At 41.9% G+C, this 25,278-nt stretch overlaps 1 pseudogene; it reads left to right on the top strand.

Annotated features, from left to right (window-relative positions):
- The first annotated feature begins 6,621 nt into the window (after nucleotides 1-6,621).
- LOC115138631 (protein LBH-like) lies at nucleotides 6,622-24,181 on the top strand (annotated as a pseudogene).
- The last annotated feature ends 1,097 nt before the right edge of the window (nucleotides 24,182-25,278 follow it).

Below are 25,278 nucleotides of genomic sequence, written 5' to 3'. Positions count from 1 at the left end.
CTATCCTATGTTAAAACTGTTTAAAAAAGTGTTTGTTAGGTGTTAAGTAAGCCTGTGTTAAAAGATGCTTAAAATTATTAAAGAGCAAAAAGTGATTGTGATGAATTGTTTTGGGGAAATAAAGATATACATGTTTTTAAAAAGGTTGTGGTAGTATTTCATTCAGTACAAAAATGTGTAGGCGGCTTAAATTACCCTGTCCCGCAACTCAACATACCCCATACCCGTGCCAAGAGACCACTTTTTTTGGACAAGCTATGTTTTAAAAACTGTAATGTTTACATTAATTCAGATTATTTCCTGGGATACACAACATTCTGAAATAAATAAATATTTATTTATTTCCCTTGACTGAGTGATGCTGAATGTAAAAAAAAATGCTTGACATACCCCACTCTCCTCTATCATAAACCAGCAAAACACTTTCTCTGATGTCACAACTTTCAAACCCACAATTGAGCAGAACTGTTTTTTTCAAGGCATCATGGTGGATCCCAGAGACAAGAGACTTCAAGATTAACATTAACATCAGTTTCTCTTGCATGGCACATCGTTTCCGTCAATAGCCAGGCTTTACAGACACTATTTGACTCAATCAAAACAACTGTCCATGTCGTTTTGCCATCATGCAACACTCTTCCCACTCCCTAATTTCTTCAATAACCCTCTCCCTTAGCTCACCAAAGATATTTATAACTAACCCAAATAGTTCATCTGTGTAATTTGCAATGGGAGCAAATTAAGCTTAGTGGGCAGAACAAGCAAGGAGGTTGGCAAAGCCAAGCACAAGCTAGTGAAATCCTATTTGCGTATTTCCGTTAGGGAAAATCTCCTCTGTTGAAGTGCACTCCTAATCAATGCAATTCTTTCAAACTTTGGCAAAACGTCAAGTCTATTAAACTTAGTGCACTGTGTTCGTAATAGATTTTAGGCTTGGTTAAAATAAACATTAATTGAGATCATCATCATCGATGAGAACAATTGCAGAATGTCGGCCCAGTTTCAGCTAGTTCCATCTTCTGTCATTACCCGCGACTGGACTTCCTCTCACTACCACATTTGGTGGTGAGAACTTTTTAAACGGATGCTTCAGCTTTATAGCCCCTTTGATGTGTCTTGGTTACAACTTCTGTCTGTGGTATCACTGCTCGTGACAGCGCCTCATGTAACTCCTTCCCTGAGAAATATTTTGGTCCCAGGAACCGCTCTGCTGCATCCACAATAATGTACATCTTCCTGTCCACAAAGCTACCTTCTTTACATTTAACATCCCTGGATCCTGCTGGTGGGAAGCCAACTCTGCAGCCTGCATTGAAGGCCTACTCAACACTATGGAGTCCTCAGGAGTACCTTTTGTTCCCTCCACCCTTTTGACAGCCTCTGCATATGACCGCCCTGACTTTGGCACACTCATTCTCCTTCACCCTCGTCAGGCACTCCAAAGATGTAGCTACATGCTTTCCACCACAGTTACAACACTTCATATCTTCTTCATAATATTCATCATGACCGTCTTTTCAACATCTTCCACATCTTGGATTCCTCCACCTGCGGATTTTCTCTACATATCCAAACATGGTACACCATTTACACTGCTACGGCCTGGAAATAAAAGCTCTGACATACCCCAGCTTCACGTGGATCGGGAGGGACTCCACATCAAAAAAACACAGAATAGACAAGCTATTTTCTTTCTTGCCATTGACCCAGTGATTCATCCCCCGTGCATCAACCACTCCAGGAATACCTTTCAGCTCCTCGATGACCACTTCCTCCGAGACTCCAGCAATTACTCCTTCGACAGGTTTGTCCTTTCCTGAGCTTAAACCACAATACAGTATGGTCATCAATTCGCCTAATTCCCAACATACACTTCCTCTGTTTGTATTTATTATGGATCCCCACAGCACCACAGCAGCTACTCCTCCTGGGGTCCAGCAAAAGTAAGGCAGTTATGCAATTTTAAAAACATTACAATACATTCACAACAGATTTCACAACACATTAAGTTTGTGCCCTCAGGCCGCTACTCTACTAGCACATATCTACAACACAAAATCCATGTGTACGTGTGTGTATAGTGCGGATGTTATTGTGTGTGTGTATGCATGTGTCTGTGCTTATGTTTGTGTTGCTTCATAGTCCCTGCTGTTCCATAAGGTGTCTTTTTATCTGTTTAAATCTCATTTTACTGCTTCCATGAGTTACTTGATGTGGAATAGAGTTCCATGTAATCATAAAAACTGAAATATCACATTTACATAAGTATTCAGACCCTTTACTCAGTACTTTGTTGAAGCACCTTCGGCAGCGATTACAGCCTCAAGTCTTCTTGGGTATAACGCTACGGGCTTGGCCCAACTGTATTTGGGTAGTTTCTCTCATTCTTCTCTGCAGATCCTCTCAAGCTCTGTCAGGTTGGATGGGGTGTCTGAACATGTGACTGAATTTCATCAATCAATTCAGTCACATCCACAGCACAGCATGGGCAGCTCGGCGTCTGTAGATACAAACCCAGAATTTAAGATTCCGGCTGTTCTGTGATTGGTCCAACGTGGATCTTCAGAATGTCCATCCAAGCCTGCTCATTGAGCTGCCCATGCTGTGCTATGGATGCGACTGAATTGAATGATGAAATTGAATTGCATGTTGTTCATTTCATGACGGGCTTTAACTTGAATTTCTTTGCAGATTACGAGGCTATTGTGAAGCAGTCTGATGTATTTAATGGAGCTGATTTAAGGAATGTGTGCACTGAAGCAGGTTAGGAACCTATCCAATACACTGTAGAACTGTATTTTGACATCGTAAAAACAAGCCATTCACTCACTGTCTGTTCCTATGCGTGTTTCCCAGGTATGTTTGCGATCCGTGCTGACCATGAGTATGTGACCCAGGAAGATTTCATGAAGGCGGAAGGTAACCTAGTGGTTAGAGTGTTGCTCCAGTAACCGAAAGGTTGGTGGCTCAAATCTCCAAGCTCACAAGGTAAAAATCTCTCATTCTGCCCCTGAACAAGGCAGTTAACCCACTGATCCTAGGTGGTCATTGTAAATAAGAATTTGTTCTTAGTTAAATATAGGTCAAATAAAAGGCCATTTGCAAGTTTGCAGATTCTAAGGAACTGGAAACCAAGCTATACTACAAGCATATATTATAGTACCACCAACCTATCAGGAAATGTTTTTGTAATTTATATGGCATTCTTTGAGGCTGGAAGAGTAAAGGAACAGATGATGAAAACAAACATATTTGTGGTCTTACTGCGTTCCAAATGTATATCTCATAGACATAGTTTTAGATGTTTAGACACCACTAATAAAGACCTATAGTATGTGGTGAAATATATGATTAGATTTTTTGTTTAGAAATTTGCACAAGAATACATATTTAAATAAACTGGCAACCATCTTATGTCCTTTCATATGATTCTCTTAATGCCCGTCCAGAGGTTACTGAGTAATACACCAGTCAGTGTAAAATATGCTTAAGCCCGTATCCGCAGTTGCTTTTCACAACAGAAGCCGCCCACTGCTTGTGTTGTGAGAGAGAAAAAATAGAGTTTGAACGAAAACATGGATGTTTGGCCCAGTGACTCCCTAAAAACACATCAGTTCGCAAGTCTGCAGATTCCAAGAAACTGGAAACGAATCTGTACTACAATCGTATATGACAATAACACCAACCAACCTATCAGGAAATAATATAGTAATTTAGATGGCATTCTTTGAGGCTGGAAAGAGTAAAGGAACAGACAGCAAAAACAATCATATTTGTGGTCTTACTGCATTCCAAGTGTATATCTCAAAGACATAGTTTTAGACGTTTAGACACCACTAATACAGACCTATGTGGTGAAATATATGTTTAGATTTTTAGTTTAGAAATTTTTATAATACATATTTAATTAAACTGGCAACCATCTTATGTCCTTTCATATGATTCTCTTAATGCCCGTCCAGAGGTTACTGAGTAATACACCAGTCAGTGTAAAATATGCTTAAGCCCGTATCCGCAGTTGCTTTTCACAACAGAAGCCGCCTACTGCTTGTGTTGTGAGAGAGAAAAAATAGAGTTTGAACGAAAACATGGGGGTTTGGCCCAGTGATTCCGTAAAAACACACCACTTCGATACAGATTAGGAGAGCATTTTATCTAACTCTTTTCCCAACCGTAACCTAATTTTCCTATCCTGCTGCATAAATTCCGCTAATCTGCTACTAAAAAGTAACTTCCGGTCATAGCTGTATCGAAGTGTTGTGTTTTTATGGAATCTCGTTTTGCTGAAACTATCTCACCAGATAAAAAATCAGAGCAAGTGAAACAGCACCCCCCTGTCTTACTATACAACAGATATACCATCTTATGTCCTTTCATATGATTCTCTTAATGCTCTTGATGAGTATTTCTGTCAGCATGCGTCTCGGTCAAATAAATGATCAATATTTAAATATTTTATTTGGACGAGCAAGGAGGTACGGTAGGGCTGGCTAAACCCCCTAATGCCCGCCCTTAACAGCGGCCCTGCTCATGGACCGTTTTAGATGTTTAGACTCCATTTTTACAGACCTATGTGGTGAAATGTGGTTTGTTTTCATATTTGTCTAATTTGCATAAGAATACATATTTAAAATTGTCTGTTTGCAGCTTTAAGGATATTTTACAGTGACTGGTGTATTTTTCAGTAACATCTGGATGGGCATTAAGAGATAACCATCTTATGTCCTTTCGTATGATTCTCTTAATGCCCATCCTTTCGTATGATTCTCTTAATGCCCATCCAGATGTTACTGAAAAATACACCAGTCACTGTAAAATATCCTTAAAGCTGCAATATATAACTTCCAGGGAAACCCGACCAAATGTACATAGAAATGTGAGTTATAGACCTGTCATTCTCATTCAAAGCAAGTCTAAGAAGCTGTAGATCTGTTCTATGTGCGCAATTTAAGTTTGGTTTTTGCATCTTTTACTTTCGGTTTGGTACAGCCGTTTAAAACAGCTGAAAATACAATATTTTTGGTTATAAAAAATATATTTCACATTGGTTTATATGGTACAATGACATTCTACAAAATTGCTTGTTTTGTCACATAAACTGAAATTAGGCAAACTACTAGAATTTTTGCAATCAGGAAATGGCAGAGTGATTTCTGTATATTGCACCTTTAAGGATTTTTGGAATTCAAAGTCAAACCACAAAGATGTGTCATGTACTATTCATTATTGTGTCTGACTGACTTTGTCCCTAATGTCCACTAAATGGTGGAAAATCCTAAATGTACATTTCTGACCCAAATTAAATTGAATGACTACAGGTTAACGTGCCTTGTTGATAACTGTGAAGGTCTTTCCTGGCAAGCACACAAATGTTCCTCTCTTTTTTGATGTTGAATTTCAGAAAAGATGCCCCTCTAAAACGTGTTGCCCTGTCAATACATATGCTGTCCTACTTTTCGATTCCATGAAGGCTTTGCACACTTTCAATTATCTTCTTTTGAGGTTATGGGGAACAGTCAGCTAGAATAATTACGGGTCAGTTAAAATAATTACGGCCACAAGGTGGAGATAGAATACATACACACAGAACTTTAATAGTCTGCCAAATGCTTGCTATGTCGCAGGGCTAGAGAGGACTGTAATTTGACATGCCCCAGCTTTAACCTTTACATGGTCTTGTAAATATTGTATATAGGCTACCTCTGATGACTTGTGATCTTAACATTTTCAGTATTGTTTAGCCTAAAATCTGCATTCTGGGTTTCTTGGTCTTAACCGGTGACATTTGTATGTCAATGTATTCAGAAAAAGAGCTTCATTTCCTGCTCTGGTGCCGTATCATCAACCCCTCCAGTTATGCAAATATACTTGCAATAATTGAAAAACTCACGACGCCAGGACAGCGGAGTCAATCACCACCTTCCGGAGACACCTGAAACCCCACCTCTTTAAGGAATACCTAGGATAGGATAAAGTAATCCTTCTCACCCCCCCCCCCCCCTTAAAAGACCTAGATGCACTATTGTAAAGTGGCTGTTCCACTGGATGTCATAAGGTGAAAGCACCAATTTGTAAGTCGCTCTGGATAAGAGCGTCTGCTAAATGACTTAAATGTAAATGTAAACACTTGGATATTCTGACCGGTGTTACATAATATAAATCGTTATGAAAGTGAGAAATAAGTAGACAATGGTGTGGTGTGACTATTTTTTGTTCATTCGGCTTAATTTCATATTACCTTAGTGACTTATCAATGAAGATAAATAGTTTTATATAATGACGAGATGCTCACCCTAACAATGGTAATAGTTGTCCCAAAGGCGACAAGTTCAGGTCCAAAATAAACCCATAGAAATGCATTGTGGTTCTTTTTTTTAACGTATTTTAGCGAGAGTGAAACCTCTTGCTTTCACTCATCCTCTCTGATGAAGAGCATGACGCAGTATCATTTATGGTTTCTTTTTTTAACGAAATTGTTTATCCCTTGCTATCGTCACCGCGGGTACGTGGCACCTGTCCTTTGATTGGTCCGTAGTGATCCTGCTGCCATTGAAGAATTTGGAGCTCGTGTGAAGGGGGTGTGTCTGCAGTGACAGTACACGCCTCTTATATAAAATGTAATTTCTCCTAGTCGAGATATAAAAAAGGCAAAATACACGGGAGCTGTTTGCTTAACCAAGGTCACGTCTCAGCATCGAGTACTGCTTTTCTGTACAAACGCTCGCTTTTAATTTACGTGTGACAGGCGGAACGGTTTTTTTTTTTTTAAAGAAGGCGTCAATATCGAAGTAATTCCTTAATAATCATAATCAACTGCACGTGTGAATTCATGTCTGTATATTCTGACCAAATATACTGGTAAGTATGATTTTTGTCATGTATTTTTTTTACACCCGAGACTTCAGTTCGATGTTGATGAAACATTTTGGGATAAAGTTTCATTATTGCATGTAGCCTATGTGATTTTTAGCATTGCCTTTATATTTGCTAATGGCCATAACAGGTATAATCAATAGAAAACTAAGACGCTTGGAAGAATGTATGTAAATCAAAAGAATATTTACTGCTTCAAACCATTTCAACTGCGCTCTTGACTGTGTCAGGGTGCAGTCAGTGGCGTTGTTGTTTTAGAACCTTTATAACGCCAACTGAAAGAAAGGTCAGATAAGAAACAAAGCACTCCGCATTTTTGGAGGTCTGTTTTTGAAATGGTGACAGGTGTCAAGCTGTCCTCCACGACTCCTTATCCAGGTGCCATGTCTGAGGTTGACCCTTTTCCTTTCATAAGGGGACATCATAAGCAGGTTAACGCACAGCCACCAAGTCATAACTGGATTTGAAACCTAACCTTAAACCAAATGCAAATTTTTTGTTTTCAATCATTGTTACAATATAATCAATTTTGACATCTAGCCGAAATCACTCAGTTCTGCCTCCAGGGCAAGATTCATGAAAATAAACGTCAACATGCACATCCTAGATTGGCAACCTAATGTTTCGCGATGCAATGCCTTTTAGTCAAACTACTGATAATTGCAGAAGTAATAACATGAGCCTACCTTGGTTTCTCGTCAAGCAATGATATGGAACTGTTCAACCACACTACTGTTTCACATTGTTTGACCTTTAGTGGTTAGACAATTGACCTTTTATTGGTGAGCTATTGTGGTGGGGTGCAATAGAGGGAGGTGGAATGAGGCTCTTAACCCATTGACAGTCCATCCATCACCCAGAGGAGGCCTGTGACTCAATCTCTCCATTTTACTCTGGGTACTCCGACCTCCATATAGGCTTGTAACATTGCATTAAAGGATTGCAATACATTTTTTTGCTTCTTTTTTATTCATTTTTTTTTTTACTCTGCAAGTCTGTTTGCGTGCACCAGGAAGTGAAGACCCGACCCTGTGACTTACAGTAACCACAAAGCTTCTCGTCTCCGCTTTGTGTGCTGCGCTGTTCTTCAGATACCACTGCTACATGGGGGACCCTTTTGCTAAGATCTCTTATTGTTTCCCCATGCATTACTGCCTAATATAGGACTTTGCAGTTTATTTTTCAAAGCTCACTGCAGGAAAAAAAACAGTTGTTTCAGGTTTATCATGTTATAAGTCATAAGTGCAGTCCCATGGGAGCCATTTGATAGCTTTCAATGTTTTGCCAGGGCCAGTTGTTGCATTTATGGGTATTACACTTGTAGGTGAGTGACGACTCACACTATCTCACCCCTGGTAAACAGGAAGACCTCTTAACTTTCATTTCTTTCTTTTCTTTTTACACGTTTGAACTCTTGAAACAAGAACATGTAATTCTCCTATAAAGTGATCAGGTCATTGTGGATCAAATGCCTCTGCTTTGGCACCTTGGAATTATGGACTCAAGTTGTGCTGGAGCTGGACCTAAAATGTACCATGTTCTGTCCAGTCAGTAACAGTGTTTCCTATATTCTGAGAAGGCTGAGCTCAGCTAGGAAGCCTATGGGCTGGAGCAGAAATCTGGATATGGCCCATTAATTCCAACACTTTTCAGAGAGATTGATTGCCCCCCCCCCCCCCCACACACACACACACACACACACACACACACACACACATGCCTCCAGGTTGTGTGATTTGACCAGTCGCCAGGCAGCCCAGCGGTCACACTTTTTAATTTGGATAGTCCGGATTTTCCATCTGTAGATGCTCTACAGCTGGTCATGCTATCAACAAGCTATATTGATAAGCAACTGCTTGCTAAGGTTACTGTTAGGCAGGGAAATCCAGCTCCAGGCATAAGCGGTCTTCTTAGAATAGTAGAATACACACAGTGCAATTTGGAAATTTGGTTGTGCATCAGCAGTTTTTCCCATATGTAACAACAATGTGGGCAATGCGAGTGCCACCCAGAAAATGTGTTGGATCATGCAAGATTATGCAAATGTCTACATACTTGATGCGCAGAAGGAAAAAAGGGGGAACAGCTCTCCTCGAAGAGGGAAGTTTGTCCGGTTCAATAAACCCTCGAACATAAATTGTCGGCAACACTGAAATGGGCTACTTCCATGTAAATTACATACGGAACATAACTCAATTCAAACTATTGTTATAAAATACAACTTGTTAGAAATAGGCAGCATGTGGTAACTGTCCTGTTGAGTGCATGCTGACATCACGTGCATAAAACTGGGGTGACCGTTAGAGATATTTGGAACAAGGTTTTAAAATGTAAATATTTCTCTCCGCTGTCGATGGGGGGGCCACTAATATGTTGAACCTGTGAGGTGGGGAGGGGCCCCCAACCAAATCTCGCTTAGGGCCCCAAAAAAGCTAGAGCCGACCCTGCGGTTAGGTTTAGAATAAGGGTTAGGGGCAAGGTGAGGATAGTTCATTGAAATGTTAGTGTAGATCACGGGTCTCCAACAGGTCGATCGCTTGCTACCAGTAGCTTGCAGCTCACCTATGAGTAGTTCGCCAAACAATTCTGAAAGTAAATACAATTTTCACGTGTTCCACTGCCAACTGTCATAAACCAATCTCACAAGTATCAGACACTGCAAGCTCCCAACTAATATCTAATCAATGGAACTTTGACATGATCCCATCCCTGGTTAGCCACTATTGGTTTAAAAATCTTATCTGGCAATTAATTTCCAGCAGTATTGCCTGTCTGCCTGTGTCTGCCATTTGTCTATGACTCCGTGTGGAGCCAGTTGATGTGATAACCGTCTGGTGGGTTGACAGAGATACCTTACCCAAAACCTTCTCAATTAAATGTTAACTGCGAAGTAGTATTTGTTATATGCAAACGTTGCCATTAAATGAGCAGCAGCGGTACAGAACCGTCGCTAGACTGCATATTCCTCACTCCCTAGATGTGCAATTAAAGGGACAGATTAAAGGGGAATTGCACTCTAATCTAAATGTCTTCATTTTCTTTAAAATTGTAAATTGTATTCTCATATGATTTAATCATTGACACTCAACATCCAATTTTGTTGTTTTTCTATGAACAATTGTTAATTTGAGTGAAGAAAGAAAAAAATCTGCAATTTTTACTGGGAACATCATTTGGAAAACAAATCACAGATTTTATGTGGGCCCCCCCATAGTTTTTATTAACAATTATTTTACTAGGTACTGTATATTGACAGAAAACAGTGCGCTACTTTCTCTTGTACAATAAGGACCCAGTGAAGAGTTGCAGGGGAGTGGAGAAGAGAAGAATTTGCCTATTTGAATGTCTTGCGACATGTTTAATTTTTTAAAAGTAGCTCTTGTGCTAGAAAAGGTAGTCTGTAGAACATCTACAGATGGACTATACAAATAGTTTTTACCGCCCAGTGTTGGTATGGAATCTCAGCAGCAGCTTCGCCTTTTCGCCAAGCCTCCTCAGATGTATAATGCACATAGCGAGACTCGGGAGGAGTAGAGGGGAAACAGTGTGAATTATGCAAGACTTAATATCCTATCGTGTGCACCGGGTCGCATTGCTATGGGGATATACGTTTTGTCTCTGTCAGCACAGACTGGCAGATGACTTGGCAAGACTGTAGAACAATGTGTCCTCAATTCGTTTCCATACCATACACACTTGGAGGATGATACAGCATAGAGGGTAGGGTAATATTATTTTTAGTTACTGAGTCATTTACCATTTAGAGTTGATGGGATTGTGCAGCTTTGTAGAGATACCTACCCTAAAGAACAAATCCTGACTGGCATCGATCCAGGAATTGGAGTCGTCACACTGTCCTCACCACAGATTCTTCTAAAAATATCTTTGACACTGTAAATGTAATGTTGGACAGACAGACCTTCACACATGCTCTAATTATCAGCCAAAGCAGCAGGCAACCTCTGTGATCCTTAGTTTTATTTATTTAGCCAGGACACGTGTCAGTCTGAGATGCCCCGTCTCATGCCCATGCCAGACCTCTGACTGGAATGTCTAGGACTGGCATTAGCCCACATAGGAATGGCATTAGCCCACATAAGACTGGCATTAGTCCATATGAACATGTGACTGTGTACAGTATGTAGGCCTAGTTGTTTCTGTTGACAGTGCTAAAGATAGTCACTGAAGTGCCAAGCTGGCCAGTACCTGGTCATGTTGCATGCCCATGGAAGATGGGACAGCAAGTCCAGACAGAAGTTCTACTTGGCAATAGTCAAAGGAGTCATCTCAGGCCAATCCTGGTCTAAGATTAAGATCATTTTAAAGTGGTTTTGAGTAAATGTGTCCTTGACAAGTGGAGTGCCTTAACTGATCTTTGGCAGTGGTCATTATAGAATTTGTGGTGCCCTTTTAGGATTAATTTGTACTTTGATGGGTGCTGCCAGGGTAGAAGTACCAATGCACAATATTTCACCTCTTGGCCTCTACATTAGTTGGCACAAAGGCCAACTAATGCACAATGAACTTGTGAAGTGTTTCTTAACTGCATAGCCAATGTTAATCATTATCTTTATACATTTGGAGTCGTTTAATTCTACAGAACACTTAACATGGCTCCTTGAGGAAGACATTTTCACATTCTTTTTTGAAAAAAAGGACACGTTTTGTAACATCGGGCAGAAACTTTTAGCAGTAATGGATTTTAATGGTATGTTCTCTCACTGGTTGAATTGTTACAGTACATGTGTTCCACCACTTCTCATTGTGCCCCTTTGTTCTATTAGGACGATGTTCTGTTATTCTTAGCTGAGCAGGATGTTTATACGATCCCCAAGCAGAAATATGACTGGCAAAGGCAGAGTGTTTATCTTTCTCCCCGCACTTCTGCACAGGTCTGTGCTGTCACCACTCGATGTCCATCCCTCTCCATGTGTCTCTGGCTTACCCTCTCTCCTGTCTCAAGAATGAAATGGGTCTTTTGACATATTTTCCACACACAAACTTGCATATCCTTTGGACTAGTTTTTATTTTTAGATTTCCTGCTATTGTTGTCGTTGAACCAGGTCGACTAGTTTGTAAACGTATGAGAAGATTCCAGAAACCTATTCTGCCATTGGGTCTTGGCTTGTGCTTTCCCCCTGTGGCCCCCACCTGCACAAATAGTTTTCCTTCTCCCAATTTGAATGTGACACATGGTATGCAAATTTGGAAATGGAAATATTGATTGTTAAACAGCAGTAGCCATTGCTTCAGGGTGTGGCAATGTGTTGTGTGAAAAAAATCAATTTACACAGCATCTCTCCTTTTCAGTTTGAAGCAATTGACTTTTTCTTTCTGACAGATTCAGGATAGATTAACTATATAATGTATAGGAGCTTTGTCCCTTATTCTAAGGAATGAATACATCCACCTCTACTTTTTTATTGTGGTACCATAAGGCCAAGCCTTTTTACATGAAAGTGACGTGTTGGAAAATGTGGATGGCCTAAGGGCTTTATTTGCTGTTTTTGTATTGACATAAATTTAAAGAGTTAATCTTTAACTTAATCCCCATAGAATGAAAGAATGGTTGTTGATCTCCATTTTTTTTTCTCCAATCAGAGTATGAGGGAACACTTTTGATGAAAGGTCTTGATTCCCACTGCAGACTGTCTATTCTTTACTGTGTGGGGATTAATAGGTTCTTGAATAATAAACATGGATGTCTTTGAAATAATTCAACAAAGCAGTGAAGGGACATGAGTGAGCGGCAAACTATGAGTCATACGACACATCTCTATTTTTGCCCACAATCTATTATGGTGAAAACATTTTCATTTTCCGATCACAGAAAGTTTACAAACTGAAAGTGTCACTGAGGTTCCACTGTTGATTTCTCCATAAAGAGTCTTGAAGTCCAGTTCAGGGTCTTGTCTGACATTGTACATAGCAGTACTGTCAAAATACCTCAGAGGCAACTTGACAAATATTTGGAAAAGAGAGCTTTTAAGATGAAGTTGAGATGAAGAATCCATCCGGAGCAACATATATATGAAAATAATGTAGGCTCCTTTTTTGAAGTGCACTTCATTGGTTTTACCTAAAATGTTTCGTTGGTCATTCGGTATGTTCACATGATTAACCACTAAACCTTCAATTGTTTCTACTGTAAAAGGAGGTTAATGGCACCCAATATTCATTTTTTTGCAGAAACAAACTGACTTGTTATATTTGGAACAAGTCTGTTCTTGTTCTGCTCATCTGAGGCAGGTTGTGATCTATGTTCTGTTTCCTGTCCCCTATGGTGGGTTGGCCACCCTGACCGCAGTCCTGTGGACACTGGCCGCTGTGCCACCAGACTTTAAATAGAAAGCTTGAGATTCTCGCTCTGCTCGGCTGCCGTCTTGGATCTCAAACGTCCCAAGAATATATTTCCTCCCACATAGTACCTCAGTTCAATCCTCCTGTTCAGTTATTTCTTACAGTGCGCCTTACTTCAACTAAAATGGAATGTTTTCGGTCCCAGTCAAATTGCACTGCACGCCCACAATGCATTCTCGCTATGACTGTGTCCCCTCTCTCCTAGTTGAAGCATACCTCGTACTGTATTTAGATATGGCTACCCAATGCAAACCACATATCAGTGGTGGTATAGCTTTTCAGTGCACCAAATGTATGCTGCAGAGCCTGTCAGTGGTCAGACAAAATGAAAGCAAATGCATGCATAGACTAAACAAAATACTGAACAAGGCTTATGTGTAGCTTTTTCATTGCAAAAATAATACCAAAGGGCCAAATCTCATGCAACTACATGACTGAAAGTTGTACTCTGTCATTCTCGCTGATAGGATTCATTTGCATAACACTTGCCAAAGTAATAGCTACATGTAAATGATATTGCACCAACCTATCCGTTCTCCATTATGCGGCCTCTTGTACAGCACTATGATTGGGACACATGTACCGGCTCTGCATTGATGTGAAGTACTCAAGTAAAAATATTTAAGTTTTTTATTTTTTTACTACTTATATTTTTGACAACTTTTACTTTACTACATTCCTAAAGAAAATAATGTAATTTTTACGATTTCCCTGACACCCAAAAGTACTTGTTACATTTTGAATGGTTAGCTGCCAGGAAAATGGTTCAGTTCACCCATTTATCAATAGACCATCCCTGGTCATCCCTACTGTCTCTGATCTGGCGGACTCACTAAATACACATGCTTTGTTTGTAAATTATGTTTGAGTGTTGGATTGTGCCCTGGCTATCAGTAAATTAAAAACAAGAAAATGGTGCTTCCTGGTTTGCTCAATATAAGGAATTTGAAATGATTGTATTCTGCTCCTCAGTGTGAAAGTTTGGGACTGATATTGGATCCTGAATGGTGGAATAACCCAGTCCTTTCCCTTATGTCTCTGTCCAGCCCAGTGTTTGTGCCGGGCGGAGACATGACTGAGGTGATGATCAGTAGCACCCCCATGGAGGACATAAGGCTCAGCCCCAGCAAGGACCGGCTCTCTTTCCAGGTAACTAACACACATACTAACACCCGTTTTTGTCCTAAAGGGAAATTGGTTTGCAGCAAAATCATGGTATATAACCCATAAGGGCAGGGCTCTACGCTGACTGTTTTTACAAGAAGTACTTGTATGCTTAAGTTGGAAAATCTAAGCACACACAGAGAAATATAGGAGCACACTTACAAATATTTGATGTAATAAAGCTAGAATCCAATTTTTTATTTTTTTTAGGCACTGGTACTGCTTAATACAAATTCCAGGTCGCACAGGGAAATATTTAGGCACATATGCGAGTAAAATGGTCACACTCTAGATCCCTTTTATAAGGGGGAAGCCAAACTAGGAGGCAGAGGGTGAACTAGTTTTAATTGGTTTATGGTACACGTCCCTGTTCAAAGTCCTCGCCACTATTAGTAACCCAAATATGGTCTTGGATTTTTAACAAAAGATTGAGGTTGGATTAAGGACAGGGCTGCATGTTCCATCATGGTTCTTAATGTAAGCAGCTCACCCAGGGGACCATGGGTAAGGAGAGGTTTGTTTTCTAACCAGGAGGTCTAATCATTAGCATTATTATTGTTATAACAAGTTATGCTAACAACCTTTTTGGGGGATTTCAAGGGGGGATATTTAAGAAAAAAAGTATATTTGCCTTGAGATGGAGTGCAGCTTTGCAGGGAGTTCGAGATGATTGCACAGACTTTTAAAAACATGCAAAGGACATGAATATGAGTTAGTTGAATCTTCCGGTCTTTACTGTGGGGGACTGATAGCATGTCACGACAATACAACTCACAGATGGGCATCAAGTGGCCTTGACAAGTTTTATTGTTTGGAAAGAATCTGAGACATTTTAAGGCTAAACCACTCCTTTATGAGTGTCTGTGACTGTATGTGTCAGAGACCCAGATGATGCAGACTGACCCTTTAGGAAGGTGGGCTGCCTTCCTCTCACAATTTACACCCAAGCTGTGTCTGTCCTGTGAGGCCACTAGGAGGCAGCACTCCTAGTGGCTGGTGATTTTAATGCAGGAAACCTCATTTCTACCAGCATGTCACCTGTGCAACTAGAGGCGGAAAAAAAACAGATCACATGTACTCCACACACAGAGACTCATCCAAAGCTCTGCCTCGCCCTGTATTTGACAAATCTGACCATATCCTACTGATTCCTGCTTACAAGAAAAAAACTCAACTGGGAAGTACCAGTGATGTGATCCAATGACGCGGATGTTAAGCTACAGGACTGTTTCGCTAGCACAGACTGGAATATGTTGCAAGACTCATCCATGAGTTTACCACATCAGTCACCGGCTTCAATAATAAGTGGATTAACATTGTCATCTCCTACATGACCGACCGTACGTAATATCCCAAACAGAAGCCATGTGTTAAAGGCAACAGCCACACTGAGCTAAAGACGACCCACCGCTTTCAAGGAGCGGGGCACCAGACGAGCTAAATGCCATCTATACTCACTTTGAGGCAAGCAACACTCAACCATGCATGAGAGCACCAGCTGTTACGGATGACTGTGATCATGCTCTCTGTAGCCAAGGGCTAGACAGATTACCAGGACTTGTACCCGGAGCATGCGCTGACCAGTTGACAAGTGTCTTTACTAACATTTTCAACCCCTCCCTGACCCAGTCTGTAAAGCCTACATATTTCAAGCAGATCGATATAGTCCCTGCGCCAAAGAACGCCAAGGTAATGTCTAAATGGCTATCGCCCCATTGCACTCGCATCTGTAGCCATGAAATTCTTTTGAAAGACTGGTCATTGCTCAGATCCACAGATGACGCAATCTCTACACTGCCCTTTCCCACTTGGACAAAAGGAACACCTATGTGAAAATGCTGTTCATTGACTACATCTCTGCATTCAAAAACATAGTGACCTCCAAGGTCAACACTAAGCTATGGACCCTGGATCTGAACACCTCTCTCTGCAACTGGATCCTGGACTTCTTAATGGGACGCCCCTGGGTGGTAAGGGTAGGAAACAACACATCCACCACGCTGACCCTTAACACGCGGGCCTCTCATGGGAGTGTGCTTAGTCCCCTGCTGTAATCCCTCTTCAACCATGACTGCATGGCCGCGCACGACTTCCAACACCATTAAGTTCGCAGACGACACCGGTGTAAGGCCTGATCAACGATGCCAATGAGACTATAGGGAGGAGGTCAGAGAACTGGCCGTGTGGTGCCAGGACAACAACCTCTCCCTCAACGTCACAAAGACAAAGGAGCTGCTCGTGGAATACAGGGCCGACACGCCCCCATTCACATCGACAGGGCTGTAGTGGTGTGGGTCGAGAGCTTAAAATTCCTTAGTCCACATCACTAAGGATCTATCATGGTCCACAGTCTTGAAGAGGGCACGATAATGCCTCTTCCCCCTCAGGGGGCTCCTTCTCAATGTACTGTTTTTATTTTTAAATTTTTTTATTTCACCTTTATTTAACCAGGTAGGCTAGTTGAGAACAAGTTCTCATTTGCAACTGCGACCTGGCCAAGATAAAGCACATCAATTCGACACATACAACAGAGTTACACATGGAATAAACAAAACATACAGTCAATAATACAGTAGAACAAAAGAAAACAAAAAGTCTATATACAGTGAGTGCAAATGAGGTAAATTAAGGAAATAAATAGGCCATTGTGGCGAAGTAATTACAATATAGTAATTAAACACTGGAATGGTAGATCGGCAGAAGATTAATGTGCAAGTAGAGATACTGGGGTGCAAAGGAGCAAGATAAATAAATACAGTATGGGGATGAGGTAGGTAGATGGGCTGTTTGCAGATGGGCTATGTACAGGTGCAGTGATCTGTGAGCTGCTCTGACAGCTGGTGCTTATAGCTAGTGAGGGAGATGTGAGTCTCCAGCTTCTGAGATTTTGCAGTTCGTTCCAGTCATGGGCAGCAGAGAACTGGAAGGAAAGATGACCAAGGTAGGAATTGGCTTTGGGGGTGACCAGTGAGATATACCTGCTGGAGCACGTGCTACGAGTTGGTGAGTATGAAGCGAGGGCCAACCAACGAGAGCGTACAGGTCGCAATGGTGGGTAGTGTATGGGGCTTTGGTGACAAAACGGATGGCACTGTGATAGACTGCATCCAGTTTGTTGAGTAGAGTGTTGGAAGCTATTTTATAGATGACATTGAACCCTGTGGCACACCCATAGAGACTGCCAGACGTCCGGACAACAGGCCCTCTGATTTGACACACTGAACTCTATCAGAGAAGTAGTTTGTAAACGAGACGAGGCAATCATTTGAGAAACCAAGGCTGTTGAGTCTGCCAATAAGAATGTTGTGATTGACAGTCAAAACCCTTGGCTAGGTCGATGAATACGGCTGCACAGTAATGTCTCTTATCAATGTTGGTTATGATGTCGTTTAGGACCTTGAGCATGGCTGAGGTGCATCCATGACCAGCTCTGAAACCAGATTGCATAGCGTAGAAGGTACGGTGGGATTCGAAATGGTTGGTAATCTGTTTGTTAACTTGGCTTTCGAAGACCTTAGAAAGACAGGGTAGGTTAGATATAGGTCTGTAGCAGTTTGGGTCTAGAGTGTCTCCCCCTTTGAAGAGGGGGATGACCGTGGCAGCTTTCCAAACTTTGGGAATCTCAGGCGATACAAAAGAGAGGTTGAACAGGCTCGTAATAGGGGTTGCAACAATTTCGGCAGATCATTTTAGAAAGAGAGGGTCCAGATTGTCTAGCTCAGCTGATTTGTATTTGTCCAGATTATGCAGCTCTTTCAGAGCATCAGCTATCTGGATTTGGGTGAAGGAGAAATGGTGGGGGCTTTGGCGGGTTGCTGTGGAGGGTGCCGGGCAGTTGACCGGGGTAGGGATAGCCAGGTGGAAAGCATGGCCAGCCGTAGAGAAATGCTTATTGACATTCTCAATTATAGTGGATTTTTCAGAGCAGTGGGCAGCTGGGAGTAGGTGCTCTTATTCTCCATGGACTTTAGTGTCCCAGAACTTTTGAGTTAGTACTACAGGATGCAAATTTCTGTTTGAAAAAGCTAGCCTTAGCTTTCCTAACTGCCTGTGTGTATTTGTTCCTAACTTCCCTGAAAAGTTGCATATCACGATGCTATTCGATGCTAATGCAGAACGCCGCAGGATGTTTTTGTGCTAGTCGAGGGCAGTCAGGTCTGGAGTGAACCAAGGACTATATTCCTAGTTCAAAATTTGAGTGGGGCATGCTTATTTAAGATGGTGAGGAAGGCACTTTTAAAGAATAGCCAGGCATCATCTACTGACGGGATGAGGTCAATGTCATTCCAGGATACACCGGCCAGTTCGATTTAGAAAGACCTGCTTAAAGAAGTGTTTAAGGGAGCGTTTGACAGTGATGAGGGGGTGGTTGTTTGGTCGCAGACCCGTTACGGATGCAGGCAATGAGGCAGTGATCGCTGAGATCTTGATTGAAAACAGCAGAGGTGTATTTGGAGGGCGAGTTAGTTAGGATGACATCTATGACGAGCTCAGAAGATAGATGGGGGGGGGGGGGGGGCAATCAATTCACATATGGTATCGAGGGCACAGCTGGGGGCAGAGGGAGGTCTATAGCAAGTGGCAACAGTGAGAGACTTGTTTCTGGAAAGGTGAAGTTTTAGAAGTAGAAGCTTGAATTGTTTGTGTACAGACTTGGATAGTAATACAGAACTCTGCAAGCTATCTTTGCAGTAGATTGCAACACTGTCCCCTTTAGTAGTTCTATATTGGCGGAAAATGTTATAGTTAGCGATGGAGATTTCAGGGTTTTTGGTGGTTTTCCTAAAGCCAGGATTCAAACATGGCTAAGACATCTGGGTTGGCAGAGTCTGCTAAAGCAGTGAGTAAAACATACTTAGGGAGTAGGCTTCTAATGTTAATATGCATGAAACCAAGGCTTTTACGGTTACAGAAGTCAACAAATGAGAGCACCTGGGGGTTGGGAGTGGAGCTAGGCACTGCAGGACCTGGATTAACCTCCACTTCACCATAGGAGAAGTAGGATAAGGGTACGGCTAAAGGCTATATGAACTGGCCGTCTAGCACATTCTGAACAGAGAGTAAAAGGGGCAGGTTTCTGGACACGATAGCATAGATTCAAGGCATAGTGTACAGACAAAGGTAAGGTAGGATGTGAGTACATTGGAGGTAAACCTAGGCATTGAGTAATGATGAGAGAGATATAGTCTCTAGAGATGTTTAAACCAGGTGATGTCGTCGCATATGTAGGAGGTGGAACAACGTGGTTTGTTAAGGCATATTGAGCAGGGCTAGAGGCTCTACAGTGAAATAAGACAGTAATCACTAACCAGGACAGTAATGGACGAAGCATATTGATATTAGAGAGAGGCATGCGTAACCATGACACGGTGATTCAAACAGTTAGCAGGCCGATGCTAACCGTTAGTAGGCTGGGGCTAAGCAAGCTAGCAGTTAGTAGACCGGGTTAGCAAGCAAGCAGTTAGCAGGGGCTAGCAGTTAGCAGACCGGGGCAGGCAAGCTAGCAGTTAGCAGACCGGGGCAGGCAAGCTAGCAGTTAGCAGACCGGGGCAGGCAAGCTAGCAGTTAGCAGACTGGGGCAGTAGAAGGGGTCCGGATAATTGTACCCCAGGAGTAGGCTTCGGTGGTAGCACAGGAACCCTGGCCGGGATAGCTTCAGGCTAATTGCTGCTTGCTCAGGGATATAAACGCTAGCCAGGAGTAGTCACCCGGGATTGCGGTGAGCTAGTTGTGAAGATCCAGATGAAAATGTTCAGTTTGCGGTAGGAATCCGGGGATATGGGGGGGTAAATAAATAATAGGTCCGTTATGCTCTGGTTAGAGTCACGTTGTTCGAACTGGCGAGAGCTTTCCGAGCTAAAGGTTAGCTGATGACCGCTAGCAATGGTTTGATGACTGATAGCTGGCTAGCTTCAGTTGAGGGATTCCAGATCCGAAGTAAATATAAATACTTTTGGGGGGGAATGGATCCATGCCACATTGGGTGAGGCAGGTTGCAGAAGAGTATTTAGAAGTTGAGGTTTAGCAAAATATTTTTAAAAGATATGCAAATAAAAATATTTAAAACGATATATACAAGGGACACGACAGGACAAAGACTTCTGACTGCTACGCCATCTTGGATTACATGTTGACTTTGATACAATTTGTGAGTCCATCACCTGAATGCCAACTGCGTCTCTGACTGTTAGGCAACACAGCCTTACATTTTGGAATAACCCCCATGTTTGAGAGTTGCTGTAGAAAAAAATCTGCAAAACAATGAAGCATGGAGGCATTTATAGAGCAAAGTAACTGGATGTTGGTTACGGAGGTGAGGGCTTCTCTGCAGCAGCTTCATTTGGAGTCTGCACTTGTGTGATTCCTGATCGCCCAAAGCTCCTATCACCCCCCCCTACCACAACCCAAAATAGCTGTCATTGTGCCTCGCTAGCAATGTGTTGCCATTTCCTGCAGCTGGAAGTGAATTGAGCTGTGATGATGTTGCTGGGGGTCTTATAGCAAGGTCACTCTCTGCCATCCCCCTCGGTGCTGACGCACAGACCTTCACAGCACAGACCTTCACAGCACAGACATTCACAACACAGGCAAGGATATGCAGATACTAAACCTCCCTGCGCACACATGCACTAACACACATACTCACACACACAGGCACTGACTAACATTCATACTCACTCCCACATATGCACACACTCAAGCTGATGTCTGGAGATGCAAATGCTAAATCTGTCCCACTAACCAGGCACTCGCAGCCAAACATACTGAAACACGGCAGTTTTCAGAACATTTAGTCCTTTTCCTCCTCATCCCCCTCTCATGGTATTCAGGGAGACTTGGACCCTCTTTCTCTCTCCTGCCTCTCCCTCCTTCTCTTCCTCCCTCTCTCTCACTATGTCTCCCTCTCAGCCTCATCTAATGCTTTATTTGAACTGGGCTTTTTGCCCTGACAGCAACATCGCTTTCCCCTTCCAATGTCTCCCACTGAAATATGCAGCTCTAAAAATATTCTTCCACTTCATCCAAACAGCAAAAAAATGCTGTTCTTTGACTAGGAATGGCTGTAATCCCTTGTCAGAGTATCTCTCTCTCTCTCATGCTCTTCATTTTAGATCCCAAAAAGTCTGCACATCTTCCTGGGTTCTTCTTCAGCAAGGCTGGCATTGTACACCCACAACCCATTTAGGTCTAGCTTTTATTGCAGACAAAATCATAAAAAAGAGCAGACTCCACAGAGATATATATAACCCATTGCTTAGCTTTCAGTATCATGGGATTATTGGTTATTTAGTCATCCTATCAGAGTGAACCTGATGAGAGTGAACCTGCAAGTAAGCATTTCATTGACTGTGTATCACATGTAGCCTGTGCATATGACAAATATTTATTTTTACCTTTATTTAACTAGGCAAGTCAGTTAAGAACAAATTCTTATTTTCAATGACGGCCTAGGAACAGTGGGTTAACTGCCTGTTCAGGGGCAGAACGACAGATTTGTACCGTGTCAGCTCGGGAATTTGAACTTGCAACCTTCCGGTTACTAGTCCAACGCTCTAACCACTAGGCTACCCTAAACTTTACTTGTCAATATCTACCACCTAGTGTTCTTTTGGTTAAGCTAAGAGAAAATTCTACTGCCTTAAAATGTGCTCTATGTCTTGACTGTAACAAATTTACTGTAGACTTGCAATACTATGATTAGCTCTCGTATAATCTCCCCATTTGTAAGCACTTAAAAGCAGCTTTGGCACTATGCCTTCCGAAGCTATTAAATTTAGCCGCATGAAAGACTGATCGGGCACCCAGGACTTTTAACTGTGTGTTTTTGTCCTTTCCTCAGATCTTCCCGGACCCCTCGGACTTCGAGCGCTGCTGTAAGCTGAAAGACCGCCTGCCGTCCATCGTAGTGGAGCCCACGGAGGGGAAGTGGAGAGCGGTGAGCTGCGTTGGCCACCGGAGGAGTTCATTGTCTGTGAGGAGGAAGAGAACCATGGCAAAAGCCAAACTGGACAGCCGACGCAGAACAACGAGCACTAGAAGCCAAACAGACCCCACCCACCCTCCTACACACACCAGCAGGAGATCCCACTCGCACCTAACCACTCAAACAGACTGAACAGGGGCACACATGTCAGTGATGCTCACTTTCCTTCCCTTGACACCAAAGCATCACTCTCAAGAGAAGCAATATGCAGTACCTTATCTACTCTCCAGATTTCACCTCTGTTGCTTTACCTTACACTCACACTCCATATGCATGAAAGTACACACACACACACACAGACACACACACACACACACACACACACACACACACAGTTTAAACCAACCCCAAAATAGAGGCCCAGTTAAACGGTAGCAGCTCTGGGCTTTATGGACAATTCTAGTACTGCAGGATACTACAGTTCCCACACCATTCGGTCAAATCTGCTGGCCACATGACTCCAGAGACTCCTCATACCCATATAGACTACTGCTGTGGTACCCAAGCGGACTTCTGTTTTTCATACTTTCCTTCAGTATATGGATTGAAATATACATGACTGTGATTGCCATTGCAGTCTATGGATCTCATAGCCAGTCTTTAAAAGGCAGTGCTTGTGCATAGGTTGGTGGGGTTTGTTTTGTTCGTTTCGGTGGATTCTGGTGGTTGACAGGAAGTAGGGGTTACTGTCTAAACACAAGGGGACCTTTGGTCTCCGTTGGGTAAAGTACTAGTTTTTTACACTGAGATGGAAAGAGAGGAAACGCTTCCCTATTTCTGTAACAATGAATAATATGTACAGTATGTTATGAAGGCTGGTTGTGCCCTGAAGCACTCATGTGCTTTTATTTTGTTCTTGTTGTGTACCCCTAATGTCATTGGATAGGTATTGGAAGTGGGGGACAATAAGAGTCAATATATTTGAGATTATGTAGTGATTTAAAACCAACAGTGTCACTATAATGGACAAAGACTCACTGAAGGACATGTAAATATATGTTTGCCCTCAGAACCAATACCTGAGGTTACTGTTGATTTGGTTTATTTTATTATTGTCGCAAAACATTCATGAGACTAAAATTAGTTCTAGGTTATTCTCACCTGAGCTCAGAGTTCCCTAATCTAGTCTTCCTGTTCTTTTGAAATCCATGATGGGTATGTCAGCCTCAATGTTCAACCAGTATGGTATAACATGATGCGTGGTCAGTGACTTTGCCAGATAACTTTTGTAAATTTCTGAAACTCCAATTTTCCAGTTCATAAAATTGGGCATTGGTTCATGGACTCTGCACTGTTACTAACCAGTCCTCAAAAGTAGCTTAATTTTCTGATCTTGAAAACAGTTACCGGTGTCTGTCACTTTGTCAAAGTTAGTTAGTTGGCTAACTCATTGATCGTGTCTCATAAATTGCCACTTGGTTTGTATGCCATTTGAAAGACCAACGGTGTTTTGCTCTCTATTTATATTCTACATCATCAGCTCCATGTCCAGTCTTCTTGGAAGGATGTATATTGTTAAAAGCATGTTTTCTGGAGAAAAAACTACTCATGTATTTCATTTATGATACTGTATATGAAGCGTTGTGTACGTCTCTCTCTCTCGCACATTTAATTTCCCTGTACATGGCATTAGAACTCTGTACAGAATATCTCTGTCTCTCTCTGCTGTCACCCACAGTCCTGTGTAGTTTTTGTAAAGCTCAGGGAGATTAGCTGCCATTTTGCTGTATTTTTTTGTATTTAGACCACTTTACTCTGATGAACAGAGGTTGTAAATAAACATTTGAATTTGCTTTCAACTGTCTGACTGATTCCTTGTGCTATGTCAGAGGTTGCAAAAGCAGATCCACTGCTATGGGGTAAAATCCACTTTTTCTGGGGTAACCCTATAGTGTATCATATTGTGTTTCTTGAAAGCAAACTTCTTTTGTAAAAACAACATTTTATCCCCCTTACGTGCCATGGTTACAGGATCTAGTGCCTTTGGTTTTACTTCCTGCACATCATTGCGTCTTTATCTTGCCTTGTTCTTGATGCATGTGTACATAATATATATATATAGCAGCACAGACCACACGTCTTCCTGTTTTCTAACCTCCCCCTCTTCTCAGGCACTAAAATGATTTAATCTCTACATCCTACTGAAGCATATTGCTAATTCTGAAGTCAGTTAAGATATTCGTAGATTGCTATGAGTTGCTAGCAACAGTGACATAGTACAATGCTGAAAACACACATGCTTGTACTTCATAGGAACAAATGAAAAGTCTCTGAAAACACACTTTACAGGTGATTCACTGCTTTGTGCTTGTAACATGGTCCGGTCAAGTTTGATTGACTTGTACCTGGAGCTGTCCATCAAAGTGAAGGGGTTGGGACTGAGGGAGCAAGGGCCTCTCAGATTGTCCAGGGGGCACTCCCAAGGTCTTTGGGACACTTCCTGGAAACAGAACAATGAGCTGACATTCTCTCCTTGCTGGAAAAAAAGCTGTGCATAAAGAGTTATTAATACACAGAGGCTGATAATGATGAGGCCGTGGGACCGCAGGGAGAAGTTTTTATTTGATTTCACCTTTATTTAACAAGGTAGGCCAGTTGAGAACAAGATCTCCCTTACAACTGCGACCTCCTGGCCAAGATAAAGCAAAGCAGTGCGACACAAACAAGAGTTACACATGGGATACGCAAACGTTCCGTCAATAACATAATCGAAAAATCTATAAACAGTGTGTGCAAATGTAGTAAGATTAGGGAGGTAAGGCAATAAATAGGCCATCGTGCCAAAATTATTACAATTAGCATTAACACTGGAGTGACATGTGCAGATGATGTGTAGGTAAAGATACTGGGTTGCAAAAGGGGGGAAAAATATGAGGTAGTCCGGTGTGCTATTTAC

This window comes from Oncorhynchus nerka, linkage group LG12 (genome assembly GCF_034236695.1).
Source record: "Oncorhynchus nerka isolate Pitt River linkage group LG12, Oner_Uvic_2.0, whole genome shotgun sequence".
NCBI classification, from domain to species: Eukaryota; Metazoa; Chordata; class Actinopteri; order Salmoniformes; family Salmonidae; genus Oncorhynchus; species Oncorhynchus nerka.
Note: the sequence above shows the minus strand (reverse complement) of the source record. Positions and strands in the feature narration are given on the sequence as shown.